Source organism: Rhinopithecus roxellana, chromosome 2, assembly GCF_007565055.1.
Source record: "Rhinopithecus roxellana isolate Shanxi Qingling chromosome 2, ASM756505v1, whole genome shotgun sequence".
In the NCBI taxonomy this organism is placed as follows: domain Eukaryota; kingdom Metazoa; phylum Chordata; class Mammalia; order Primates; family Cercopithecidae; genus Rhinopithecus; species Rhinopithecus roxellana.
In genome coordinates this window covers 105,343,368-105,365,830 of record NC_044550.1, presented here as the reverse complement: position 1 = coordinate 105,365,830, position 22,463 = coordinate 105,343,368, and the positions used below count along the sequence as shown (strand labels likewise).

Genomic DNA, 22,463 nt, shown 5'->3' with positions numbered 1-22,463 from the left:
AGCTGGGTGTGGCGGTGCATGCCTGTAATCCCAGCTACTTGGGAGGCTGAGGCAGGAGAATCGCTTGAACCTGGGAGATGGAGGTTGCAGTGAGGTGAGATTGCGCCACTGCACTCCAACCTGGGCAACAAAAGCGAAACTCCATCTCAAAAAACCCCAAAATTTAATTCAGCTAAAGTTTTTCTGTTAACACTGTGTTATTATTTAACCTTTTTATGAAAGGCAAATGATATAAACAAGAACTTGGAATATTTGTGAATAATGTATAAATAGTTTGTTTATTCTCTGTATTCTGTTTAAAAGTTTTTGCTCTGGTCAATATATCTGGCCATAAAAGTCTTTTAAATCTTCTATAATTTAAAAAGCAAATTTGATGCATGTGCAACTTTATTTTTTTTGAGGCTATTTGTTACAATGGAAATTGCATTAACAAGCCTCATGCGGCACATGTGGTGCCCAGAGCATTGTGAGTGCCCTGAGCCTTCTGAAAGTTGCGGTTTTGAAGGCAGTCGTTGGGGCGACGTTGTCCTGATTAAAGTTCTCGGGCAGTTTTGCCGACATTCAAAACCACCTTCCATCTTTGTCATTTTGTGGTAATACTTATCATTTATAAAAGGAATTCTAACACCTTTTTCTTTTTTGAGACAGAGTCTCGCTCCCTCCCCCAGGCTGGAGTGAGTGGTGCGATCTCCGCTCCCTGCAAGCTCTGCCTCCCGGGTTTACGTCATTCTCCTGCCTCAGCCTCCCGAGTAGCTGGGACTACAGGCGCCGCCACCTCGCCCAGCTAGTTTTTTGTATTTTTAGTAGAGACGGGGTTTCACCATGTTAGCCAGGATGGTCTCGATCTCCTGACCTCGTGATCCGCCTGCCTCGGCCTCCCGAAGTGCTGGGATTACAGGCGGGAGCCACCGCGCCCGGCCTCCAACACCTCTTGTCTGTGATCATCTCCCCACGTTCCTGGTCTAAGCAGTTTGCTCCCAAATTACCAGACGTGGTCTTGGTGGGCAGCAGAGCTCCACTGCCCCGATGGGTCTGTTTAACGTGGATACACACGTCTCTGTTTCATAATCAGAAAATATCACCATTTTCCTGGGACAAAAATATGTAAGTTTAAACATTTTTAGTGCCAGGTCAGTAGTCACAACTTACCAATAGCATTTTTTATTTTAAAAATACAGTGACTACACCATTGGCTAACAAACTGAGACTTAAAGCATTTTCTAGATGCAAATGCTATAAATAAATCAAGTATATTCACTAATATTTACAAACTTAACTTCATATATAAAGCAAGGTAAATCACCAGTGTGGCCATGCAAACAGGGTTTGAGGACTTCAGTATTTACAGCAAGCTTCTCCAACCCACAGCCCATGGGTCGCATGCAGCCGGGGATGGCTTTGAAAGAGGCCCAACACAAATTAGCAAATTAGTAAACTTAACTTAAAATGATGGGATTTATTTTTATTTTTATTTTTTTGCCGTTTTTTGCTTTGTTGGTTTTTAGCTCATCAGCTTTGTTAGTGTTAGTGTATTTTATGTGTGGCCCAAGACAATTCTTCCAGGATGGTCCAGGGAAGCCAAAAGATTGGACACTCTTGATTTCAAGGGAAAAAGGGTGGGCAGTGGAGGAAAGGGGAAAAAAAGGGAGAAGGTAGACAAAAGCGGTTAAGTGCTTACAGTTTTCGGAGGCTTTGATGAGCACTTTCTGGATCTACATTTTACCTGTGAAACGAGTGGGTAGTGGAACAGTGAAGTGTGCATTCGGCTCGTGCTCCGTGTGTCTGCATTTTTGCATAAGATAAACACCGAGGAGGCCCTCAAATATACATTCCTCTCAGGTGAGCCAAGGGATGCCCTCTAGGCCTGTGTTTGTCAAGGTACCTTTGAAGATAAGCTGTTAGTTTGCATGTCAAGGTGAAATAGAACAGAATTCTGTTTTAGGGTAAAGATCTTGGGGCCCACGTGGAATCTCCTTGTGAGCAATTTGTGAAGGAGGCCACCGGCGGAGACATGGAGCCTTCTGTCTTCGCAGCTATCTACTTAGGAACAAAAGGCAGTTTTTTGCAAGACGCAGTTACTGAGCTTCACTTTTCCCTTTGGTGTAGTGAGTTTGGGGTCCTGAGATATTTATGTTCCTTTCATAGCCTCACCATACTTGAATAAAAATTACAGCCTACGTGTTAAAACTGACCACATCACTCTCTCCTGTGTGTCTTCAGAAGATGTAAGGCCCATCCAGATAATCCAAGATGATCTAAGCTCAAAGCCTTAATTATATCTTTGATGACCCTTTTTCCAAATAAGGTCTAATTAGAGGTTCCTGGAATAAGACACGGACTTATCTCCCTAGGGGCCACCATTCAGCCTGATCCAGAAGGAAGGCCATGATTTCAGCTCTCTGGAATTTGAGACAAAGAGGCCCCTTTTCTTTCATTTTATCTTTTCATGTCTCTTCTTGCCATGTACCCACATGATTGTGTGTGGGCTGAGGGTGAATCCAAGAAGGCCTTTGTTTTGTGGTCAGTACAGGCTTTGGTCCAGAGAGACAACAATACTTTCAGTACTCTTTGGTTCTGCCCCAGAGGAGCTCAACACAGAATTGCCTAGAACAAGAAACTGGGTAAGTGTGCTTGGAACATTCCCTTGTCTTCTCTTCTTTGGATTCTTGATTGTAACACTCTTCTCTGCCTGGATATTCACATGGCCTTATACTCTCTGCCTTCTCTTCTGTTTGTCATTGAATATTGGACCCACCTAGATAACCCGAGATGATCTCATCCTGACATCCTTAACTTAATTATATCTGCAAAGAACATTTTCCTAAATGAGGTCACAGGCACAGTTTTAGGGGACTAGAATATGGATATATCTTTTTGGAGACTGTGATTTAACTCACTATAGGCTAAATTCTCAGCCCTAAAGAGGGTCCTACACAAAGTGAGGGCACTCAATGGAAAGAAGGTCTCTGAGACGTGAGATAGGAACATGTGAACGGAACCTTCAACCCACAGATTCTCCAGGACTGTCTGGTCCAGGAGAAGGGACTCCTCCCTCTCTCAGGTTCAGACCCCCAGGGCCTGGAGATTAGGCAAAGCCTGTGTTTGTTCTTTGCATGAAATTAAGTAGCCTTAGTGGTCCATTGCAGGGGTCTCTATTTGTGATTGACCTTTACTTATTTCTTGCTTTATGTACTTATCTATATGTCAAGCGCGTCCGTGCAAAGAGACCACCAAACAGGATTCACTTGGGTGCAAGTGGGCTGAATCCGAACAGAGAGTCAGCAAAGTGAGATGGGGAAGGGGTTGCTTATAGGAGTTGGGTAGGTAATGGAAAATTACAGCCAAAGGTGGTTATCTATTGTTAGCAGAGGAGGGGGTTACAGGGTACGTGGTAGAGAGATCATAAGACTCATTGTCCAGAAGAAGGATGTCACAAAGTCGATTGATCAGCTAAGGTAGGGCAGGGACAAGTCACAATAGTAAAATATTGTAATGTTAGTTAATCAGTCACGGCAAGAACTGGCTGTTTCACTTCTTTGTAGTTTTTTTCTTTGGCTGTTCCAGACTTCTTGGCTCCTGCAGGCCACCTGGATGTGTATGTGCAGGTCACAGGGGGTTATAATGGCTGAGCTTCAGCTTAGAGGCCTGACACTATATTCTCTGTTTTTCTCTTGAATAAGGTAGTTTACTTATTAAATTCTTCCCTAAAGATACAGCTCTTGAATTAAAAAGTACTACTACTACTTCCGTTTTGCTTTAGTCACTAAGTTCTGCCTTTATTTTTTGTCTGTTTTTTATGTTTTTGACTATATTTTGTTGATATTTTAAAGTTGTTTCTTGTTTTTATTAATATGATTATTTAAGGCTCTAGAATTTCTTCGGAATGCAGATCTACCTGGGTCACACACAAGTTTTCACATGTGGTCAGTTGTTTTACAAATATTCTTCAACGTCTTTCTCTTTGGCCCTTAATGATATAAGAAAACTTTCAAAAACTGTATGTTTAATAGCGTTTTGGAGTTTTAATGCTTATTTAACTTCACTGCATTTTAATTAAAGAATGAAAAAATATTTTTTAGAAATCATTGAAGTTTTGTGGTCTGAAATATAGTCTTTTTTATGATCTGTGGAATCTGAAGAAAAAAGAGCATTCTATATTTATATACAGATATAGATCTATATCTATAAAGATCTCTCTCTATATGTGTATATATATAGTTGCACCAGGCCCCGGCTGCAACTTTTCATACCCTATCTATAGAGCTGCATATCTATATCTATATCTATATCTATATCTATATCTATATATCTATATATCTATATCTATATCTATATCTATATCTATATCTATATCTATATCTATATATATCTATATCTATTTTGAGGCAGAGTGTTGCTCTGTCACCCAGGGTGGAGTGCAGTGGTGTGATCTCGGCTCACTGCAAGCACCGCCTCCCGGGTTCATGCCATTTTCCTGCCTCAGCCTCCTGAGTAGCTGGGACTACAGGCGCCCGCCACCACGCCTGGCTAATTTTTTGTATTTTTAGTAGAGACGGGGTTTCACTGTGTTAACCAGGGTGGTCTTGATCTCCTGACCTCGTGATCCGCCCGCCTTGGCCTCCCACAGTGCTGGGATTACAGGTGTGAGCCACCGCGCCCGGCCGGCTTTTTGTTTTAAGAGCACTGATGTTCTGTTATTTTCTCTCTACAGTTCATAACTGGCATGTCTACATTGTGAATCACACACTTAATTTTTCTTTTCTGTTCCTTTTTCTTACTTCTGTGCTGCCACACAAAACACTCTGTAGTCGTCAGATCACAGCGATGGTTTTAACATTTGTGGTGCTGACATGCTGTTCCTGTTCTTTCACTGAGTTCTCCCACCATCAGGCAGGTTCCATGCTCATCACCAGGCCCCTGGCTGCAACTTTTCATACCCTGTCAACATTTGGTTCACTGACATTTGTTGTTTGCTAGATTTTTCAAGCAGTTCCATATAAACAATGTTCCTATATCTTTAAACATTCAAAAATCAGTTTGTGTGGCTTTTATACTTGATTGAAAGAAGAGTTGGTGTAAAATCTCTGGGTTACAGTTTCTTGGTGCAAAATTTCACAGGTCTCAGCTCTTCCAATATTGAATACTGCTACACACTGACCTTGTGATGACAGATTCAAGCTGCCATCAGCCTTGCAAGACACAGACAACTTTAATCTGATGCCACATTTACTGGACTTTAAAGGAAAACACAGGCCAGGAGACACAGCTGGTGCCCTGGGGCACCCACAGCTCCCTTTGCCCTCTCACCTATCCAGGGCCTATGTGGCTGCCACAAACAAGAGTCAGGGTGCTTGTGGGCCACCTGGATAATCAGAAGCCACAGCCTTGATTTCCCAACAAGTTTTTATAGTGTTTCTAGACACAAAGCTACAAGCCACATATTAATTAACAGCCCCCCTGTTCCAAGGGCAATGGAACACAGGTGATGAGGGAGACATTCCACATGTATTTCAAATCTGTAATTTCCAAGTGTGTCTGTTCGCTTCTGTTGATTAGGAAATTATCCCCACATTTAGTCACTTACAACAGCAACAGTTTGTTCACCTGAGGATCTGCTGAAGGGTTCCCATGGTCTAGACTGGTTCCCGCTCATCTTGCCCAGGCTTGCTCCCGAGTCTGCAGTGCCGTCGCAGGATGGCAGAGGGCGCTCGCCCAGGCTTGCTCGCGTGTCTGCAGTGCCGTCGCAGGATGGCAGAGGGCGCTCGCCCAGGCTTGCTCGCGTGTCTGCAGTGCCGTCGCAGGATGGCAGAGGGCGCTCGCCCAGGCTTGCTCCCGAGTCTGCAGTGCCGTCGCAGGATGGCAGAGGGCGCTCGCCCAGGCTTGCTCCCGAGTCTGCAGTGCCGTCGCAGGATGGCAGAGGGCGCTCGCCCAGGCTTGCTCCCGAGTCTGCAGTGCCGTCGCAGGATGGCAGAGGGCGCTCGCCCAGGCTTGCTCACGTGTCTGCAGTGCCGTCGCAGGATGGCAGAGGGCGCTCGCCCAGGCTTGCTCCCGAGTCTGCAGTGCCGTCGCAGGATGGCAGAGGGCGCTCGCCCAGGCTTGCTCCCGAGTCTGCAGTGCCGTCGCAGGATGGCAGAGGGCGCTCGCCCAGGCTTGCTCCCGAGTCTGCAGTGCCGTCGCAGGATGGCAGAGGGCGCTCGCCCAGGCTTGCTCCCGAGTCTGCAGTGCCGTCGCAGGATGGCAGAGGGCGCTCGCCCAGGCTTGCTCCCGAGTCTGCAGTGCCGTCGCAGGATGGCAGAGGGCGCTCGCCCAGGCTTGCTCCCGAGTCTGCAGTGCCGTCGCAGGATGGCAGAGGGCGCTCGCCCAGGCTTGCTCCCGAGTCTGCAGTGCCGTCGCAGGATGGCAGAGGGCGCTCGCCCAGGCTTGCTCCCGAGTCTGCAGTGCCGTCGCAGGATGGCAGAGGGCGCTCGCCCAGGCTTGCTCCCGAGTCTGCAGTGCCGTCGCAGGATGGCAGAGGGCGCTCGCCCAGGCTTGCTCCCGAGTCTGCAGTGCCGTCGCAGGATGGCAGAGGGCGCTCGCCCAGGCTTGCTCCCGAGTCTGCAGTGCCGTCGCAGGATGGCAGAGGGCGCTCGCCCAGGCTTGCTCCCGAGTCTGCAGTGCCGTCGCAGGATGGCAGAGGGCGCTCGCCCAGGCTTGCTCACGTGTCTGCAGTGCCATCGCAGGATGGCTGAGGGCGACTGGCCCCTCATAGCCTGCCTGTGATCTAGTGGTTGGCCATTTGCCTCTAGCTCAGCGTGGTGATTGTTTCGTTATTTTGCATTCTTTTGTTGTTTTTTGTTGTGGGTTTTTTTTTTTTTTTTTTTTGAGACAGAGTTTCACTCTGTCACCCAGACTGGAGTGCAGTGACATGGTCTCAGCTTACAGCAACCTCTGTCTCTCAGGCTCAAGTAATTCTCCTGCCTCTGCCTCCCAAGTAGCTGGGATTACAGGCAAGTGCCACCACCGCCCAGCTAATTTTTGTATTTTTAGTAGAGATGGGGTTTCACCATGTTGGCTCGGATGGTCTCGAACTCCTGGCCTCAAATGATCCAGCTGCCTCACCTTCCCAAAGTGCTGGGATTACAAGCGTGAGCCACCGCATCTGGCCTGTTGTTGTTGATAAAATATTTGGTTCAGCTTCTCAATGGCCACATTTTACAGTTTCAGATGCACTTTCTGAACTGGACTGGTGTAACTCTGCTTATTTTGCATTGTTTGAAGGCATTTATAATTAATTCTGATTCCTCATTTCAGACTATGTTTTGTTTTTCCTGAACCATCTCTTTCCTTATAGGTAGAGGCAGCATTTCATGGAGGGCCAGGTCCCTGGCTAGGACAAGATAGAGCCACAGAGTCATATTTGGTCTCCAGCAGCCATTATTCTGCCCCAGCCTGCCGTTTGGCTGTGGTGGGTTTGGTGGCCCACGTCTAACTCTACCTCTTTCTAGACTGTGACCCGGGATCAGGGGAAATTAGTAGCCAGCCCGTGCCTCCAGTGCCACTGTGGTGAGCCCTGTAGGACGGGCCCCTCACACTGGGCTTTCTGGTGTCTGTGGCCTCAGTGTCAGTGCTCTGCTCCTCCCCACAAGCGGCCCTGCTCAGTTTGCCCTGGGCTGGCAGCTTTTCCTCTGTCTGGTGGTTTGGCGTTTCACCTCACTGCTGTTTTCATTATAAGTAGACCTTTTCTTTCTATTTCAAGTTCTGTGGATGATTTTGGGAGAACGTTCTTTTTTTCTATTTTTTTAATATATGTATATCATCTGCAGATATGCTCCCTTATTTCCCACCTCGACTTTCATCTTCCACTTTCAATCTTTTCTTTTTTTGGAAGGAGGGTGGGATATTTTCAGAGTTGTATTTTCCAAGAATCCTTTCAATTTCTCCATTTTTGCCCTTTATCACTGTGTGTGTGTGTGTGAGAGAGAGAGAGAGAGACATACAGCATACATATAGAAAGATGTGCAAAATGTAAATGTATATTTAACAAGTGGTTATAAAGCCATATAATGTGCAACAACCACACAGGTGAAGAAATAAGGTCTTACCGAAACCTATCAGTCCCCCAGGTGTTCCTCCTCATGCTGCCACCCCAGTAACCCCAGGAGTCAAACACTTTTCTGCCTTCAGTGTCATCATGTCTTAGCTGTGTTTATAATTTTACCTCCTGTATATGCATTATGAAAGAGCTGCTTCTCCTTGCTATCTTTTTCTTGCTGTGGGTCTTGTATCTTCAGAGATATTAGAAATAGGGTTCTGAATAAAACTTTTTCTGCATTCTCTCCCTTCTTCTGTGTTTCCTTTAATCTGTCAGATTGATTTTGTTCCACTCATATGAAAAATCTCTCCCAAATGCCTCCTGATCTGTGGCTCTGCAATCATGAGTAAGTGTGATGCACTGAGAGATGACTGGGAGTCTCATGGAGTGTGTGTATTGGCCAGTGGTCCCCTTAACAGAGTGGGCCTTTGTTGTTGGGCATCACCTGACTCCAGCGTCTAAAGGAGAATTTCCTTCTTGGAGATAACGTCTGACCGCAGCCTAATTTTAGCCTCACCGAGTCCCCCGTGGTTGCTTCTTTGCTGACCCCAAGCTATGAAACTTTCTGAGATTCTCTGAGTGAATCACATTTCTTTTCTTCTTAGGTTTCAGCTTTTCTTTATTTTACTAAATCAATACCTACTAGTCTGTTAAACGTCAAAGAAATATTAAATTTTATATCTTCTAATACTGCTACTCCCATTCTTTTGTCCCAGTAGGCTTATGGATGTTTTAATTTATTTGCTCTCTTCTTAGTTGATTTTCTTTCTTTCTTCTTTCTTTTCTTCTTCTTCTTTTTCTTTTTTTTTCCTTTTTTGAGACAGAGTCTTGCTCTGTTACCCAGGCTGGAGTGCAGTGGCATGATCTTGGCTCACTGCAACCTCTACCTCTTGGGTTCAAGTGATTCTCCTGCCTCAGCCTCCTGAGCGGCTGGGATTATAGGCACCCGCCACCACGCCTGGCTAATTTTTGTATTTTTAGTAGAGATGGGGTTTCACCATCTTGACCAGGCTGGTCTTGAACTCCTGACCTCAGGAGATCTGCCCTCCTTGGCCTCCCAAAGTGCTGGGATTACAGGTGTGAGCCGCCACGCCTGGCCTTAGTTGATTTTTTTAAGGGAGAGCAGATAACGTTTGTGCTTCTACTACCACATTTAACCAAAATTTCAATTGGGGATAGTTTAAATAAAACTTTATATCAGAGTTTCACATTCCTCCATTCTCTTTCTAGAAGTTTTTTTTTTTTTTTTTAGTGTTTTTATTACTTGAAACTGTGTGTGTGAGTGCAGAGATATAACATTAAAATTTATCAAGTTTCAGGTTGGTGATATTAATCATTTATTTTAGCAGTGAAATTAAATGTTAACATTCAACTGTAAGGTTGGAAGATTTAGCTAATGCCTTCTCCCCCATTGAATTCATACAGAACAAAAATTTATATTTCTGATACAGACAGGAGACAGGGAAATACTGGGTAGAAGATGATGGTGCCCTGGCAAAGGCCCTGCCTTCAAGCCTGGAAGCCCATGGCCCTAAGTGGGAACAGGCATTCTTGTTTTCCTGCCCAAAAGTTGCCTTTTCACCTGCCATGCCCCACTATTCCTGTACCCATGTAAACCCCAATTCCCAGGCTCCAGAAGCAGGCGAGGAAGTGAGAAGAACAGCAGAACAGTGTGGCAGAGAGAAGAGAAGGAACATCTGAACATTGAGAGTTGTTCAGCTTGGGATGGTTGGAGACAAGATCAGCTGCTGGACAGCCAGACTCTGGGGAAAGATCATCTTCCCACTCCATCCCCCTTCCAGCTCCCCATCCATCCCACTGAGAGCCACCTCCACCACTCAATAAAACCCCCACATTCATCCTTCAAGTCTGTGTACAACCTGATTCTTCCTGGATTCTGGACAAGGACCTGGGTACTGACAGGGCACTGAGCTGGTTAACACTTAAGCCGTCTGCAGACAGCAAAGCTAAAAGAGTGCACTGTAACACACACCCACTTGGGCTTTGGGGGTTGTAAGTATCCACCCTTAGATGCTACCGTAGGGCCGGAGCCCAAAACACATTCAGCCTGGCTCCTGCGCCTGCGTGTGTGCCCCCCTCCCATAGGGGTTTGAGTGTGCAGTGGCAGAACTTACGAGCCACACCCCTGTCGCATGTCCTGTGAAGGGGGTCAGGGAACTCCACTGTTTCGTTTCCGCTGGTAGATACGAGATTTTGCAAGTGATACACTGTAGATCAGATACACTCAAAGGGAAAAAAAGGCTACAAAGTTGTAGAGTTCAATTACCTCATTCATTACTTTTTTCCTAACCTAATTAACTCAGTATATTGGCATCACTAGGATTTTGAGCTTTATCCAATACTGGTGTCTTTCTTCCTGAAGCATTTGTTTTACTGCCCCATTTTATTGCTTTCAGTTAATGAAATCGGATTCTAAAACCAAGAGTTCCTGAGGTGTTAGCCACCAGCACTATCCTCCCTACTGTCACCTTCATTCTGTCCGTTCCACCTATCTTTTGGGGACATCTCAAGTTGAGGTTATTAACCTTATATCATGTTCCCTTTTCCTTCCATTGGTACTCATATTGTTTAGTGTAGGTAATTCAAATGTAAATTGTTTTGGTCACAAACCCCAACTGCTTGCTCACTGAATAGCCTGCAATCTGCCTTTTGCAATGATCACTCCGTCCTGGAGGGTACGTTGGCATCATTGAGTCTGATGGCATCTGCTTCTGCCATGTTAGAACACTGCCTGCAGCCCTTGGATCTGGACTTCAGTCAGACCAGCAACAGATTCGCTTTTTTCTCTTCTTTGTTTGCCTGTTTCTCTGTCATCTGATTGTTTTAAAGGTGAAGGAAAGTAGTAGTACAGAAATAATAATAACACAAAATTAAAATTAAAATGTAAAAAATAAGTACAGAACTAATTTTTCTCTGGCTTGATTTTAAAATGTTAGTTTCAAGTGCTTTAGGTTGGAGATGTTTCTGACCCGAGCATGGCTCCCCCCACATAAGCATCCCTTCACACATTCTTTGAAATCAGCTGCTCTGATCCTAAAGGTAGGCCTCACCTCTCACCAGCTGTATAATCTTGGGAAAGTAGGAAACTCACTTTACTTCTTTATCTCTGGGACAGGGATCCTATCCCCAAGGGTTGTTGAAAGGATTAAATGATACAGTGTACTTAAAGTTCCTGGTAGATAAGAAGCACTCCACAAGTAGTGGCCATTTTTATCATCTGTGTAGATATTAAAGTTTGTCAGGATATTCTAGGATTATATACTCTGCAATCCCGTGCTGCTTTCATACATTTGCTTTGATAAAACTACCCTAGGACACTGAAAAAAGATGTTTCAGGGCTGACTGAGCCCTGCTTAAATATTTTCCAGCTGTTCTGGCTCTTAAAAAAAATAGATTTTTAAAAGAGAATTAACTCTTTTTTTCTTGCTCTTTATTCTCTGTGTCTGAGGGAAGACCCTACCAACCTCCCATCTATGACTCCCAATAACCATAGGATACATCATTAGGAAGAGAGGGAGAGGTTCACAGGCTTGGCAAAGTGAGAACTTCCAGTCTTCCTGCTTCCCAATATCCCTGGGCTTTTGGCCTTGCACACAGTTAACACGTTTCCTCTAGTGCTGAGTATTGCATTCTGCCCTGTCAACCAGATCACTTTCACTAAAAGTTTGCATCTCCCAATATCAGCGATGAGGAAACCAAGTGAAATCTATCAATCCGTGTTCAGAATGGAATGAAACTGAAGATCCTGTTTCCCCAGATGGATTATTACAATCATGATAGCATTTGAAGAAGCCAAGATCAACAAAGAGTTAACCAGGTGTGCATGTGTGTGTATTTGAATATTAGACATAGTAATTTTTCAGAAAAGATTCTCATCTCTAAAAAATGTTTCCTCCCTCAAGATGAAAAGAAGTATAGCTCATTTCATTTTAGGACATAATCTGTCTTTGGGCTTCAGCATTTTAAAATTAGACATATCTTTGATACAATATTCCTTCGATTGTTAATTTCTCCAGAAAAGTTCAGCTCTTTGGAATCAGATTGAGAATTTTTGTTAAATGCTTATATTTGTCTTCAGTGCATTCATGTTTTAAAGCAATACATTGAAAATTTGAAAATGTTTTTACTTCAAATAACTACATTGTCTTTTTCTTTTTCTTTTTTTTTTTTTTTTTCTGGAGACGGAGTCTGGCTCTGTCGCCAGGGCTGGAGTGCAGTGGCCGGATCTCAGCTCACTGCAAGCTCCGCCTCCCGGGTTCCCGCCATTCTCCTGCCTCAGCCTCCCGAGTAGCTGGGACTACAGGCGCCCGCCACCTCGCCCGGCTAGATTTTTGTATTTTTTTGGTAGAGACGGGGTTTCACCGTGTTAGCCAGGATGGTCTCGATCTCCTGACCTCATGATCTGCCCGTCTCGGCCTCCCAAAGTGCTGGGATTACAGGCTTGAGCCACCGCGCCCGGCCTACATTGTCTTTTTCTAAAATGAGAAGTTGCAGTGTTCCATGTTCTGATTTGATATTTTTCATGATTTCTGTTAGTAGTCTTGGATGTTTTCTGTACTTGTATTTAGAGTGCGCACACTTGTCTGAGACAGTTCTATTTCTCACAGTCATCACTGTGCCACATATTGTCTCCCCGTCATCTTCAAAAGATTGGGCTAAGGCCAGGAGCGGTGTCTCACGCCTGTAATGCTGACACTTTGGGAGACCGAGGTGGGTGGATCACGAGGTCAGGAGATGGAGACCATCCTGCCCAACATAGCGAAACTCTGTCTCTACTAAAAATACAAAAAATTAGCCAGGCGTGGTGGTGCTCACCTATAGTCCCAGGTACTTGGAAGGCTAAGGCAGGAGAATCACTGGAACCCTGGAGGCGGAGGTTGCAGTGAGCTGAGATCACGCCACTGCACTGCAGCCTGGGTAACAGAGCGAGAGACTCCATAAAAAAAAAAATAGTGGGCTAGAGCTTGGCTACACTGTGAGATTTATTGTCTTCGAACTGCCACTTGTTCTGAGCTGCTCAGTTCCATTAATCAGCCTGACTTACTCTGGAATTGTGTGTTCATATCAGATAGGTTGTGGCTAAAGTCCATCCATTATATTTCTAGGCCCTCACTTCTCTGTACAACCCCAGTTCAATCATGCTGGCAAGTATGTGGGATGCGCTCAGCCCTGAGGAGTTCTATAAGGGAAAGTTCCACATGGGCTTGGATTATATACCCAATAATTCAGAGCAAATCTGTGAAAGCTTCATATGTCATTTACAATTTGTAGGCACTGCAGAACTGTAGATTCGAAAGAGAGAAGGCTATGCCTTCTGATGATAGTCTTAAGTCATGGAAAGCTAAAACAATAAACACCTCAAATTCAGTGTATCTTTGCCTTGGAAAAAGGGCTAGACTTCATGGTTGCAATTCACCTCACTCACCTGTGGCTCATTGATTCTGACATCTAATTAAATTGATCAGACACAGTGATCACAAGGCGATTGTTTGCCAAACACTACTGGCAAAGTAAACTTAGCTCATACTTGTGATTTACTTTATGGTTTCTATCCGGAATTGGGAACAAATAAGAAATTTGTTTTGACTAGGAAATTGTACACAATTCTAATCATAATTTGGACTGGAATAATAACCACTGTGCATTTGCTTGTTTCTGACTTTGTTAGTGTTCATAATATTCCTTTCAGGAGGTTGGCTGTATTTATAGTTATTTGAATTTTGCCAATGTTTTCTTTCCACAAAGCTTGTTGTTGTATTTAATTGTCTTTAAGAAAAGAAACTAAAAGTATCTGTCAACTTTCAAGCAATAAGCTTTTGTTAAAAATCAATATTTATTAAAGCAAATGTCACTTGAAAATTCAAGCAATGTATAACTTGCAAACATTTCATTAAAATAGTTTCAGTAATATATTTTTAGCTTGAGTGGGTCAAGATAATAAGTCAGTATTTTTGTCTCAAATTCTGATAGAGAGGTGGCAATGTGCTAGCAGCCCTCGCTCTCCGCGCCTCCTGGGTCTTAGAGACCACTCTGGCACCGCTTGAGGAGCCCTTCAACCCGCCACCGCACTGTGGGAGCCCCTCTCTGGGCTGGCTGAGGCCAGAACTGCCTCCCCCTGCTTGCAGGGAGGTGTGGAGGGAGAGGTGCAGGCGGGAACCTGGACTGCGCATGGCACTTGCAGGCCAGTGTGAGTTCTGGCAGGCGTGGGCCGGGCCAGGCAGTCCCCACACTGGGAGCGGCCAGCTGGTGCCACAGGCCCAGGGCAGTGAGGGGCTTAGCACCCGGGCCAGCAGCTGCGGAGGTTGAGCCGGGTCTCCCAGCACTGCCGGTGCTGCGCTCAAATTCTTGCCTGGCCTCAGCTGCCTGCCCGCGGGGCAGGGCTCAGGACCTGCAGCCTGCCATCCCCAAGCCCCCTCCCCCGTCACCCCGAAGCCCCCTCCACTCACCCCGTCCATGCCGTGGGCTCCCCTGTGGCCCAAGCCTCCCTGACGGGCACCGCCCCCTGCTCTGGGACGCCCGGTCCTATCCACTGCCCAAGGGCTGAGGAGTACAGGCCTGCCACTCGGGACTGGCGGGCAGCTCCATCTGCAGCCCAGGTGAGGGATCCACTGGGTGAAGCCAACTGGGATTCTGAGTCTGGTGGGGACTTGGATAACTTTTGTGTCTAAGGGATCATAAACGCACCAGTCAGCACACTGTGTCTAGCTCAGGGCTTGTAAATACACCAATCAGGACTCTCTGTCTACCTCAAGGTTTGTAAATACATCAATTGGTACTCTGTATCTAGCTAACCTCTGGAGACTCGGAGAACTTTACGTCTAGCTATAGGATTGTAAATGCACCAATCAGTACCCTGTCAAAACAGTCCAATCAATCAGCTCTCTGTAAAATGGACCAATCAGCAAGATGTGGGTGGGGCCAGATAAGGAAATAAAAGCGGTCTGCCGGAGCCAGCCAGCTGCAATTCGCTCAGGTCCCCTTCAACACTGTGGAAGGTTTGTCAGTTTGCTCTTTGCAGTAACTCTGGTTGCTGCTCATTCTTTGAGTTCATGCTGCCTTTATGAGCTGTAACACTCACTGAGAAGGTTTGTAGCTTCACTCTTGAAGTCCGAAAGACCAGGAACGCACCAGGAAGAATGAAGAACTGCAGATGTGCTGCCTTTAAGAGCTGTAACATTCACCAGGAAGGTCTGCAGCTTCGCTGTCAGTGAGACCACAAACCCACCAGAAGGAAGAAGCTCCAGACACATCTGAAAGTCTCAAGGAGTAAACTGTGGACACAGCATGTTTAGGAACTTAACACTCACCATGAGGCTCTGCGGCTCCATTCCTGAAGTCAGCAAGATCAAGAACCCACCAATTCTGGGTACAATAATGTATGTAGAAAAGTTCTTCAAAATGCTAATGAAACTTAAGAAAAAGCAGTTAAACCTACTGATGAGTCTTTATTTCCTTTTAGGACATAATCAGTTTTTTGACTTCAGCATTTTGAAATTAAAAATACCTTTGATAGGATTTTTCTTTTACTGTTAATTTCTCCAACAAAGTTCTGCTCTTCGTAATTAGATTAATGATATTTTTTGTTAAATCCTTATATTTGTCTTCAGTACATCCTAGTAGACTTAAGTTTAGAAAGCAGATCCAAGAGTTACATTCGAATAATTAGCAGGAATGGAAAATGGAGGAGTCTAAATTTTCTTAACAAAAAATGCTCTCTTATCATTGGCAAAACAATGAGTTTATTCACAGACATTTTTATTCCGTTATTCTGTGAGTAAAGAAAGGAAGAGGAGGCATGTTGAGGTTTTCTTTTCCTAATGATGTTACATTAATTATTGTAGCCAACATACGCTTTTGGGTATGATACAAAAACATACCTGCAATAATGATCATAAGAATACTCCCTTTTCCATCCCTCAAAATTGCTTTTGACAAGGTGATCTTCTGTATATCTCATCCTACTGTCTGCATTTCCCTTCTGCTTTGGTGGAGCGGGGTCTTGGTTATGAGACAGAGGGGGAGAGAGACAGAGAGCGCGCAAACCTGCATAAGCAGAGGCTTTGTGGGTAGAGCAGATACAAATTCCCAGACAAATTTCATGAGTGAAAGATGGCCAATTTATTTCTTACATAGCTGGATGTCATTTTTATTTTGTGGATTTTTCCATCAAGTAGTGAAAACTCACAAATATTCAGTCTCCTCTTGCTCTGTCGCCAAGGATGGTCTCTATCTCCTGACCTGGTGATCCTGCTGCCTCAGCCTCCCAAAGTGCTGGGGTTACAGGCGTGAGCCACCGTGTCCCACCTTTTTTCTTTTAAAAGATTGTAGCCTTCCAAAAGCAGCCTGTGTAGCCGAAATAACTATGTGTGTTTGTGTGTGCACGTGTGTGCACAGGCGTGTACATAGGCAAATATGTACATAAATTAAACTTGTCTTTTTTTTTTTTTTTTTGAGACAGGGTGTGGTGTGATGATGGCTCACTCCAGCGTCCATCTCCCCCACTCAAGCGATCCTCTCATCTCAGCCTCCTGAGTACCTGGGACTATGGGTGCATGTCACCACACTCACCTAATTTTTTCTTTTTTCTTTTTTTTTTTTTTTCTGTAGAGATGGGGTCCTACTATGTTGCCCGGGCTGTGTCTCAAACTCCTGGACTCAAGCAATCCTCCCACCTTGGCCTCTCCAAGTACTGGGATGACAGGCGTCAGCCAGTGCGCCCAGCTCAAATTAGCTATTTTTAAAGTAATTGATTCTAAAAGGCAAGTCAGAATGTATAAAACTCCAATGAACTTTTCTATGTTACACGCTGTTTCTGTACTATTCAGTCTTGACTCCTTCCACTCTTCCTGTCCACCCTCAGTCTGGTTCCAATCCAGGTGCCCTGTTTTCAGTTCCTAAACCACACCATGTGATCTCAAGCATCAAGCATTTTTGTCTACAACATTCTTCCTTCCTACCTACAGCCAATGCTTTATATAATTAACTTCTATTCCTCATTTTTTTCTTCATTTTGAGTAATAGACTTGGGAAAAGTCTTCCATAAATTCGTAAGTTCAAGTGAAGAAACCCTTACGTGTGTGTCTACGGTATCCCATAGCTCTTGGAACTGTGTTATAACACTTGTATCGTTGCCTTGCCATTGTCTCTTTACCACCAGACTAAATCTCAGAGGCTTCTTTTTTTGTTGTTTCATTTGAGATGGAGTCTTACAGTGTCGCCCAGGCTGGAGTGCAATAGCGTGACCTCGGCTCACTGCAACCTCCGCCTCCTGGGTTCACGTGATTCTCCTACCTCAACCTCCCGAGTAGCTGAGATTACAGGTGCACCTGCCACCACGCCGGCTAATTTTTTGTATTTTTAGTAGAGATGGGGTTTCACTGTGTTGGCCAGACTGGTCTCAAACTCCTGACCTTGTGATCCGCCTATCTCAGCTTCCCAAAGTGCTGGGATTACAGGCGTGAGCCACTGCGCCCAGCCCCAGGAGGCTTGTTGTAGGTCTTGTCTGCTGTTCTATTCTAGAGCCTTGCACAGTGCTTGAAATCTGGAAGAATCTGTAAAAATTCATATTGAGTACAGTTGGCTCTCTGGATCCACGGGCTCCATATCCTTGGATTCAACCAACTGTAGATTGAAAATACTCAAAAATTAAAAATAATCGCATCTGTACTGAGCAGGTACAGACTTTCTTCTTGTCATTATTCCTTAAAGGAAATCGTGCAACAACTATTCACATAGCATTTACATTGTATTGGGTATTCTAAGTAATCTAGAGATGACTAAAGAAAAAGCGAGGATGTGTGTAGCTTGTATACAATAGTGCGTCCTTTTCTATCAGGGACTTGAGCGTCTGTAGTTTTTGATGTCTTTGGGGTCCTAGAGCCACTCCCCTGTAGATACGGAGGGATGAATGTGTGGAGGTGGCAAATGACTCGCTCCAGGTCACACCAGTGAGTAAAAGCGCAAGGGATGTGCTCTTGGCCATTCAGTTCTAGAATCTGTGCATTTAACCACGATGCATATGGCCAGACACAGAGCCGTTATTCCAAAACACTAAGAATTGGTAACAATGGCTCTTTAAACTATTGGATCTAATCCCAATTTCAACCAGATTAAATCTATAGCATTACTTTTTACAAATGTTGTTTCCTGGGTGAGGCCTTTTTGGAATGATGAAGTTAATTATGAAACAAAAATGGAAAAATTAAATTTCGTCCAAAATACATCTTCTGCAGATACAAATGTCGTGTATATTATATATACACGCATCTGTTTATATGCACATCTTTACATAGACATACCCATAAATGTGTATGTTATATGCAATGTATTAGGGAGAGTTCTCCAGAGAGAACATACATACACACACACATACACATCACACACATATACACACATCCTCCGATATACACACACATCCACATACACACATCCACACACGCATACATACACACATACACCCTGTCAAGCACCTTGTAATAATGTTTCAGTTAACAGGAGACCACATAGACAATGGTGGTACCATGACATGAGATTCTAGTGGAGCTGGAAAATTCCTAGTGCCTGGTGATGCTGTGGCCAGAATAAAGTCATAGGGTGGCACATTACTCACGTGTTTGTGGTGATGCTCGTGTAAACAAATCGTGCTGCCAGTCATATAAAAGCATAGCACAGGCTGGGCGTGGTTTCTCACTACTGTAATCCCAGCACTTTGGGAAGCCAAGGTTAGTGGATCACCTGAGTTCAGGAGTTTGAGACTAGCCTGGCCAACATAGTGGAACCCCGCCTCTACTAAAAATACAAAAATTAGCCAGGCGTGGTGGCGGGCGCCTGTAATCCCAGCTACTCTGGAGGCTGCGGCAGGAGAATGGCTTGAACCTGGGAGGTGGAGCTTGCAGTGAGCTGAGATCACATCATTGCACTCCAGCCTGGGCAACAGAGCAAGACCCCATCTAAAAAAATGTATGTAACACATGTAATTATGTACAGTACATATTTGACAATAATAAGTGGCTGTTACCTGTTTACGTGTTTACTACATCATATGTTTATCATTATGGTAGAGGGTATTTCTACTTATAAAAACAGCATGAACTGTGAAACAGCCTCAGGCACCCCCTCCAGAAGGCATTGCTGTCACAGGCGATGACAGCTTCATGCATGTTTGGCCCCTGAAGCCCTTCCAGTGGGACAAGAGGGAGATGGAAGACAGTGACATTCATGATGCTGACCCTGTGTAGGTCTAGGCTAACGTGTGTTTGTGTATTAGTTTTAAAAACTAAAAATTAATAAACATAGAGGAAAACTTAGAGATATAAAGAAATAATATTTTTGTGCAGCTGTATAATATGCCTGTGTTTCAAGCTAAGTGTTATTATAAAGCAGTCAAAAGGTTAAAATTAGAAGTTTATGAAGTGAAAATGTTACATCAGCCAACTTTATTACTGAAGAAAGAGCCTTTTTTTTTTGATGATGTAGTGTAGCCTCTACATAGTTTTCGTGAAGTTTGCAGTTGTTACCCAGGCCTTCCTAGGTGCTCACTACTCACTCACTGACTCACCCAGAGTAGCTTCCAGTCCTGCACGCTCTATTCATGTGAAGTGAACTACACAGGTGTACCAGTTTTTATATTTTATACCACAATTTTACCATCCCTTTTCTATGTTTGGGTACACAAATACTATTGTGTTCCCGTTGCATGCAGTATTCAGCACAGCAACCTGCTATACAAGTTTGCAGCCTAGAACAACAGGCTGTACTGTATAGTCCAGGTGTGTAGGAGGCTGTGCCAGCTGGATGTGTGTAAGTGCACTCTAGAAGGTTCACCCAAAGGCAAAATTGCCTAACGACGCATTTCTCAGAATGTATCCCCCCTTAAGTGACACATGACTCCATGTATATATACAGAGAGAGAGAGCACACAGAAGAATGACAGGGGGAGAGAGATTTATTATAGGATTATTATGGGACTTGGCTCCCATAATTCTAAAGACTGAGAGGTCCCATGATCTGCAGAAGAACTAGGAAAGCCGGTGATATAATTCGGTCTGAGTCCAAAGGCCCACAAATTAGGACAACCACACTAGCTGGGTATGGTGTTGGTGTCTGTAATGCCACCTATTTGGGGGGCTGAAGTGGGAGGATCACTTGAGCCAGGAGTTTGAGACCAGCCTGAGCAACATAGACCCTAGCTCTAAAACAGAAAAAAGAAAATCAGTAGCACCAGTGCTCTAGGGCAGAAGATGATGGATGTCGTAGCTCAAACAGAGAGAAAATTCTCCCTTTCTCTGTCTTTTTGCTCTATTTGGGCCCTCAGTGGATTGGATGGGATGCGCCCAGCTGCTTAGTGACGTTGATTTTCTCTACGCAGTCTACCAAGTCAAAAGCTCATCTTTTCTGGGAACACACTCACAGACACACACAAAAATTATGATTTGCCAGTTATCTAGGCATCCTTTAGCCCAGTCAAGTGGACACATAAAGCTAAACATCATGTCCATGTATGTATGAATATATACATGCTCCTTACCCTGGATTTCTCTTTCTTTATCACTCTTATAATTTGTGTGTTTATTTGGGGAAAGAATAGTCAGCAAGACTTCTCTAGAGAAAGTCAACTGTCTTCATAAGCTTCTGAGTTACAACGCCTGACTCTATCCAATCTAAGTTAAATTTAAGAATGAATTTTGAGTACATCTGGTTTGTATATGGTGTTCTGTCAGAGCTCAATTTAATTCATCTCTAAAAGCATCCAGTGAGCACATACCAAATAATGGCCGCATTTCAGGCTTTGGGCTGTATAAATAACATACATCCCAATGTGAGGAAACCAGACAATAAACACAATAGTTCACAGAGAATTTAAAGGAGGATGAGTGTCATGAGAAGAAAATAGTAAAAGGTAAGGAGGAGAGGAACTACATCGTTTGGGATTGCAATTTTAAATAGAGTCAAAACTTGAAATAATTTTAGAATGTTGCAAATATATCTAAAATAAGTAAGAAATTTTGTTACGGTCACATAAACCCAGAATTAGAAAAATAGCTAGAGAATAAATGGAAAATTCAAAATTAATATATTAGAAAAATTTTGGAACTCTTAAATTATAGCAAGGTAATTAAAATATTTTCATAAAGGTACCTTTATTTTGTTATCAGGAATTAGGCAAAGGTTGCTGAAATATTCACAAATACGACCCAACTCTAGAAATGAAGTGGTGCATCTACGGATATCCAGGAGGGAGTGCTGAAAGAACAGCTCATGCGACAGTGCAGGCAGAGGCAGGTTGATGGCAGCAGTGACTCCAGTTTGCTCTCACTCTCTGTCTCCATTCACTTTGGTAGTATCCTCTTACAGACGCTGGGATTGGAAACCAGATTGCTTTGACAAATGAGGCATTAGCAAATATGAGACATGCAGCAACCTGAGAAGCACCATGCACTGAGGCTGTTTATTGATACACTTAGACACCCGAGACCACTACACAAATACGCTCCGACCAGCCCTCTGGAGGATGAGATGACTGCCCCCAACAACTGAGCCAAGCGTAGTTTTGTTTTGTTTTGTTTTTGTTTTTGTTTTCAGATGAAGTCTGGGTTTTTTGCCCAGACTGGAGTGCAGTGGTGAGATCTCGGCTTACTGCAACCTCTGCCTCCAGGGTTCAAGCAGTTCTTCTGTCTCAGTCTCCTGAGTAGCTGGGATTACAGGCACCCAAGCTACCATGCCTGGCTAAATTTTTGTATTTTTAGTAGAGACAAGGTTTCACCGTGTTGGTCAGGCTGGTCTCGAACTCCTGACCTCAGGTGATACACCCTCCTTGGCCTTCCAAGGTGCTGGGATTACAAGTGTGAGCCACTGTGCCCAACCCTGAGCCAACCATGGTTTAACCACCAGTGATCTGAGGAGTGGCTAGGTGGTCTTTGATGATCCACGAGCTGACCAAGGTTATCACAGATGCTCACATGAGTCTAGCCCAGACCAGAACATCCAAGCAGAGTGCAGCTGAAATTGCTTTCATAGAATGAGCTAATGGTCGTCATGTTAAACCAGTAAGGTAAAGTGGTTTGTTACACAGCAAAAGCTAACTGACACAATGTATCTAACTACTTCAATTCTGACAGCCCATCATAGAATATTTTAGGTAAGAACTACTTCATCTAATTTATAGTCCTTTATATTTTTCTCTGTTGGAAGCATTTCATAGAGACAAACTAGTTGCTATTTAAGTAAAATAATGTACCATTATGCATACATTTTTGTTACCTATGTAGACGATGAGAAAAGAGAATTGTTTTAAATTCCTAGGAACACATGTAAGTTCTAGGTTGACATTTATCAAATTTTCATTATTTTGTCTAAGCAGTCTTTCCCTACT

At 44.1% G+C, this 22,463-nt stretch overlaps 1 long non-coding RNA gene across 1 annotated transcript in view; it reads left to right on the top strand.

Annotated features, from left to right (window-relative positions):
- Positions 1–2,523: 2,523 nt before the first annotated feature.
- The window catches only part of LOC104672116, an 84,244-nt gene continuing 64,304 nt past the window's right edge, over positions 2,524–22,463 (top strand). The window contains exon 1 of the long non-coding RNA XR_749360.1: positions 2,524–2,621. This is a non-coding gene — a long non-coding RNA (uncharacterized LOC104672116). The remainder of the gene's footprint in view (positions 2,622–22,463) is intronic.